Raw genomic sequence first — 7,487 nt, forward strand, 5'->3', positions numbered from 1 at the left:
GAAACATTCAGGTAATGATCAGTACACCAATCACACTTGGCTCACCAAATTTCGTTCTTCTAGGTTAAACAGTTCATTTGCAGTAACCGTTTTCATTTTTATGTTTCTCTCTGTTTTCTCCTATATGGATCCATGTAGTTGGAACTCTAAATTAAACATTGTTTGAGATAGCTCTTTGAAACTTCGCACAATAAAGTATTTCCCCAAATAAATTAAAAACACTATTAAACCTAAAAAAACCCTCCAAAATATAGTACAACCCCACACCCAATTCCCCCACTAACAATCAACCCTAAACCTCCATAAATAGGAGAAGGTTTTGAAGGAAATCCCACCAAACCTAAAACAAAAAGCATACTTAATAAATACGTCACATACGTCATTATTTTTACATGGAATTTAACCATGACTAATGACATGAAAAATCATCGTTGTTATTCAACTATAAAAATGCTAATGACAAACATCGGCAAAACTCACCCTTTAATTAAAATTGTCAACCACTCCTTTATTGATCTACCTGCACCCTCCAACATTTCTGCATGATGAAACTTTGGATCTCTACTAGGCCTCTGCCTAGCAATCCAAATCCTCACTGGACTATTTCTAGCAATACATTATACGTCTGATACTATAACAGCCTTTTCATCAGTTACTCACATCTGCCGAGATGTAAATTATGGCTGACTAATCCGCTATATGCATGCTAACGGTGCATCCATATTTTTTATCTGCCTCTTTCTTCATGTAGGCCGAGGACTATATTATGGTTCATACACTTACTTTGAAACATGAAACATTGGAGTCATTCTCCTATTCGTAGTAATAGCCACAGCTTTCATGGGCTATGTCCTTCCCTGAGGCCAAATGTCATTCTGAGGGGCAACCGTAATTACTAACCTTTTATCCGCTATCCCATACATTGGTACAACTCTAGTAGAATGAATTTGAGGTGGCTTCTCAGTAGACAAAGCTACCCTAACACGATTTTTCGTATTCCACTTTGTTCTTCCATTTATCATTGCAGCTCTAGTTATAGTTCACCTTCTTTTCCTCCATGAGACTGGGTCAAACAACCCCTCAGGCCTTATTTCTGATTCAGATAAAATTCCCTTCCACCCCTATTATACCATTAAAGATATCCTCGGAGTCCTTATCCTTATTCTAGTCTTAATAACTCTAGTTCTATTTTCACCTGATCTCTTAGGAGATCCTGATAATTACACGCCCGCAAACCCCCTAAGGACCCCACCTCATATCAAACCAGAATGATATTTCTTATTTGCCTACGCTATCCTTCGATCTATCCCTAACAAACTAGGAGGTGTATTAGCCTTAGTATTCTCAATTCTCATCCTAATACTTTTCCCACTACTCCATTTATCTAAACAACGAAGCATAATATTTCGACCATTAAGTCAATGTATATTCTGAATTTTAGTAGCGGATCTATTTACATTAACCTGAATCGGAGGACAACCCGTTGAATACCCATTTATTATCATTGGCCAACTAGCATCAGTCCTATACTTCACCATCATTCTCCTAATCTTACCAACCGTCAGCCTAATTGAAAACAAACTTCTTAAATGAAGAGCCCTAATAGTATAAATATTACCTTGGTCTTGTAAACCAAAAATGAAGTTACAAACTTCTTAGAGCAACAAATCAGGGAAGAAAATAGACTTTCCACCTTCAACTCCCAAAGCTGATATTTCTTACTTAAACTATTCCCTGCACTCGACCACTTGCTTAAATTTTAACTTCTATGTCACTATTAGCTTTTATTTAATAATCCACCCTTATGTAAGTCGTGCATTTAATGTTTCTCCCCATTAAACCACTATTAATCCATGTACATAGGACATTATATGTTTAATCAACATTAATACTATACCTACCATGCATATAAGCACGTCCATAATACTAACATAGTACATAATACAGTGACTTGTGACTTCACATTAACTGCTTGCCAACATGACCGTGAACACACCAATAACTCTTATTTAAAGTACATAGCACATTAATATCACTAGCGGCGCATGCCACATTCAGTCATAAATCTTCCTCGATCCAAATGACTATCCCCTACCAAATTTGGTCTCATAATCTACCATCCTCCGTGAAACCATCTACTCGCCCACTCCGTGTCCCTCTTCTTGCTCTGATCCCATTTTAACTTGGGGGTAGCTAATGATGAACTTTATCTGGCATCTGGTTCCTACCTCAGGGCCATACAATGCATAATCGCCCACTCGTTCCTCTTAAATAAGACATCACGATGGATTAGTTCCATTCTTAACCCGTGACCCAACATAACTGCACTGTCATGCCTTTAGTGGTTTTATTTTTTGGGGGATGCAGGGACTCACCATTGGCCGTCAGAGGCCTCGTTCCATTCAATTCAGTTGTAGCTGGACTTATTAGTCAATATTCTCACTTTACATAACTACTATCTGCCATAGTCGGACTTAATGCTCGATAGACAAAAAAAAAGTTAAAACAGAAATTCCATAGTAGACTCAAATGTAAAATCAAATCTTTAATTATTTACTTCTTTATGAGCCTATAATATTTTCTCCTTCTTACCTGCTTAAATTTTTATTGACTTCTTTCTCAGTAGATTAATACATATATATATATATATATATATATATATATATATATATATGTGTGTGTGTGTCTGTGTATATACATACAAATAAACTCTAACAAAGTCAAACCATCAGCAGCAGCTATACTACTATAACACTAATAATACTTACATATTACTCTGCTTACCAAATTCCATATAAGCATACTTTAAAATTTATGTTAATGTAGCTTAATCAAACTAAAGCAAAGCACTGAAAATGCTTAGATGGGTATTTATACCCCATAAACATATAGGTTTGGTCCTGGCCTTTTTATTAGCTTTTAGTTAACTTATACATGCAAGCATCCCCGCCCCAGTGAGAATGCCCTCTATATCTATTAATCGATCAAAAGGTGCAGGCATCAAGTTCACTTATTCTAGTAGCTCACAACGCCTTGCTCCACCACACCCCCACGGGATACAGCAGTAATTAAAATTAAGCCTATAAACGAAAGTTTGACTAAGTTAAGCTAAATTAGGGTTGGTAAATTTCGTGCCAGCCACCGCGGTCATACGATTAACCCCAGTTAATGAAATACGGCGTAAAGCATGATTAAGAGACTAGCTAGATAAGATTAAAGCAGCACTAAACCTTAAAAAGTCTTGGTGCTAATGAAAATCAAATACGAAAGTAATCTTAAATTTTCTGAATTCACGATAGCTAAGATCCAAACTGGGATTAGATACCCCACTATGCTTAGCCCTAAATGTAAATATTTAACAAACAAGAATATTCGCCAGAGAACTACTAGCAATAGCCTAAAACTCAAAGGACTTGGCGGTGCTTTATACTCCTCTAGAGGAGCCTGTTCTATAATCGATAAACCCCGATACACCTCACCACCTTTAGCAAATATCAGCCTATATACCGCCATCTGCAGCAAACCCTAAAAAGGTCCTACAGTAAGCAAGAAAATTCTACATTAGTACGTTAGGTCAAGGTGTAGCCTATAAGGTGGAAAGAAATGGGCTACATTTTCTATTCTCCTAGAATAAATATCCACGATAGCTTTCATGAAACTTACAGCATAAGGCGGATTTAGTAGTAAGTCAAGAATAGAGAGCTTGACTGAATAGGGCAATAAAGCACGCACACACCGCCCGTCACCCTCTTCAAATATACCTATGCATGTCTATAAATAATCTATTTAAACAAGTATATAAGAAGAGATAAGTCATAACAAGGTAAACATACTGGAAAGTGTGTTTGGAAGAATCAAAATGTAGCTTATTAACTAAAGCACCCGGCTTACACCCGAGAGATTTCATTTATTATGAACATTTTGAACCAATGCTAGCCCAACCTTTCTCCCATCCCAAATATTATTTATCTAACAAATAAAACATTCACCTAAATAAAGTATAGGAGATAGAAATTTATATCAGGAGCTATGGAGAAAGTACCGTAAGGGAAAGATGAAAGAGTGAATTTATAGTATTAAAAAGCAAAGACTAACTCTTTTACCTTTTGCATAATGATTTAACCAGCAAATGCTTGACAAAAAGAATTTAAGCCAAACACCCCGAAACCAGACGAGCTACTCATAAGCAGCCAATAAGAGCCCATCCGTCTATGTTGCAAAATAGTGGAACGACTTATAAGTAGAGGTGAAAAGCCTACCGAGCCTGGTGATAGCTGGTTGTCCAGACTAGAATTTTAGTTCTACTTTAAATTTACCTAAAGCATGAATTAAGCCAAATGTAAATTTAAATGTTATTCTAAAGAGGGACAGCTCTTTAGAGTTAAGGAATAAACCTTATTTAGAGAGTAAATTTATCAATTTCCATAGTTGGCTTAAAAGCAGCCATCAATTAAAAAAGCGTTAAAGCTTAACCTAACTGTTAAGACTTAATACCTAACTCTTTTAATAACCTCCTAAATCAATACTGGACTAATCTATTTACAATAGAAGAAATTATGTTAAAATAAGTAACAAGAAAATATTCTCCCTGCATAAGCTTATATCAGATCGAATAATTCACTGATAGTTAACAACCTCATAATATTAAACAAAATCATAAACCATTATTATTAACATTGTTAACCCAACACTGGCATGCATTAAGGGAAAGATTAAACAAAGTAAAAGGAACTCGGCAAACATTAACCTCGCCTGTTTACCAAAAACATCACCTCTAGCATAAATAGTATTAGAGGCACTGCCTGCCCAGTGACAATACGTTCAACGGCCGCGGTATCTTGACGGTGCAAAGGTAGCATAATCACTTGTTCTTTAAATAAGGACTAGCATGAATGGCTTGACGAAGGTTTGACTGTCTCTTTCTTTTAATCAGTGAAATTGACCTTCCCGTGAAGAGGCGGGAATTTTACAATAAGACGAGAAGACCCTATGGAGCTTTAATTTAACAGTCTCACAATCTTAATTATATCTTAGGAATTAAAATTATTGTTTATAGACTACAAATTTTGGTTGGGGTGACCTCGGAGTACAAATCAACCTCCGAATGATAATAATCCAGACACTACATGTCCAAATTATAACTCATAAATTGACCCAAGATATTGATCAACGGAACAAGTTACCCTAGGGATAACAGCGCAATCCTACTCAAGAGTCCATATCGACAGTTAGGGTTTACGACCTCAATGTTGGATCAGGACATCCAAATGGTGTAACCGCTATTAATGGTTCATTTGTTCAACGATTAAAGTCCTACGTGATCTGAGTTCAGACCGGAGAAATCCAGGTCAGTTTCTATCTATTTCTATATTTCTCCCAGTACGAAAGGACAAGAGAAATAAGGCCAATTAAACACTTATGCCTTAAATTTAATGGATGAAATAATCTTAATCCAATAGAATATTTAAAATAACCTGCCCTAGAAAAGGGCTTGTTAAGATGGCAGAGCCTGGTAATTGCGTAAGATTTAAAACTTTATTTCAGAGGTTCAACTCCTCTTCTTAACACTAATGTTTATAATTAATCTTCTACTTTTAATTGTCCCAATCCTAGTAGCCATAGCTTTCCTTACCCTAATCGAACGAAAAATATTAGGATATATACAACTCCTCAAAGGCCCCAATGTTGTTGGACCTTACGGCCTACTTCAACCATTTGCTGATGCAATAAAATTATTCATTAAAGAACCCATAAAACCCCTAACATCATCAATTATATTATTTATTATCGCTCCAACCCTAGCCCTAACACTAGCTTTTACCATATGAATTCCCCTACCCATACCCATACCTCTTATTAACATAAACATAGGAGTCCTATTTATCTTAGCTACCTCAAGTCTAGCCGTATATGCAATTCTATGATCTGGATGAGCATCCAACTCTAAGTATGCTTTAATTGGAGCTCTATGAGCCATAGCACAGACCATCTCATATGAAGTTACATTAGCAATTATCCTCCTCTCAGTGCTTCTAATAAATGGATCGTTCACCCTATCCACACTTATCACCACTCAACAATTTACATGACTGCTACTCCCAACCTGACCTCTAGCAATAATGTGATTCATTTCAACATTAGCAGAAACTAATCGAGCTCCATTCGACCTGACAGAAGGAGAATCAGAACTTGTATCAGGATTTAATGTTGAATATGCAGCTGGTCCATTCGCCTTATTCTTTATAGCCGAATACACTAACATCATTATGATAAATGCATTAACACTAACCCTTTTTATGGGAGCACTACTAAACCCCATCTTTCCCGAAACCTTTACATTAAACTTCACCTTAAAAACACTTATCTTAACCTCCACTTTCCTATGAATCCGAGGATCTTACCCTCGATTCCGTTATGACCAACTCATGCATCTTTTATGAAAAAACTTCCTACCCCTGACCTTAGCCTTATGCATATGACATATTTCCCTTCCAATTATAACTGCATGCGTACCACCCCAAATCTAAGAAATATGTCTGATAAAAGAGTTACTTTGATAGAGTAAATTATAGAGGTTTAAATCCTCTTATTTCTAGAACTATAGGAATTGAACCTAATCCTAAGAATTCAAAATTCTTCGTGCTACCTTTTACACCACGTCCTAAATAGTAAGGTCAGCTAATTAAGCTATTGGGCCCATACCCCGAAAATGTTGGTTTATATCCTTCCCGTACTAATTAATCCCTTAACTTCCTCCGCAATCTACTTTACTCTATTTTCTGGAACTATAGTTACACTTTTTAGCTCACATTGACTTCTAACTTGAGTAGGCCTAGAAATAAGTATACTAGCTATTACCCCTATTTTAATCAATAAAGGAAACCCTCGATCCACAGAAGCCTCTTGCAAATATTTTCTTATTCAAGCCACCGCATCAATAATTTTAATAATAGGCACAATAATTAACTTTATAGACTCAGGCCAATGAACCCTATCTAATTCATATAATCAAACTTCATTATTCATATTTACAATCGCACTCTCAATAAAAATAGGACTTGCTCCCTTTCACCTATGAGTCCCAGAAGTTACCCAAGGGATTCCACTTAAATCAGGCCTAATCATGTTAACATGACAAAAAATTGCCCCAATCTCTATCGTATACCAAGTCGCACCCTCTATAAATCCTACCCTTATATTACTTATAGGAATTATATCAATCATACTAGGAGGTTGAGGAGGACTTAACCAAACCCAACTACGAAAAATCCTAGCATATTCATCAATCGCCCACATAGGATGAATAATAGCAATTGTTACATATAATCCAACCTTAACAGTATTCAACCTAATTATTTATATTACCCTTACTATCAATATATTTATACTCCTTCTCTTCCATAAAAAAACTACTACCCTCTCCCTATCTAGTCTATGAAATAAGTTCCCTCTTTTAACACCCACAATTTTAATTGTATTAATATCAT

General features: G+C 36.0%; 1 non-coding gene across 1 annotated transcript; it reads left to right on the forward strand.

The window, feature by feature from the left end:
• The first annotated feature begins 2,887 nt into the window (after positions 1-2,887).
• On the forward strand, positions 2,888-3,856 carry LOC144251975 (18S ribosomal RNA). The gene has a single exon (XR_013342845.1). It is a non-coding gene; the product is annotated as an 18S ribosomal RNA (ribosomal RNA).
• Positions 3,857-7,487: the final 3,631 nt, after the last annotated feature.

Source organism: Urocitellus parryii, unplaced genomic scaffold, assembly GCF_045843805.1.
Source record: "Urocitellus parryii isolate mUroPar1 unplaced genomic scaffold, mUroPar1.hap1 Scaffold_342, whole genome shotgun sequence".
Taxonomy (NCBI): Eukaryota; Metazoa; Chordata; class Mammalia; order Rodentia; family Sciuridae; genus Urocitellus; species Urocitellus parryii.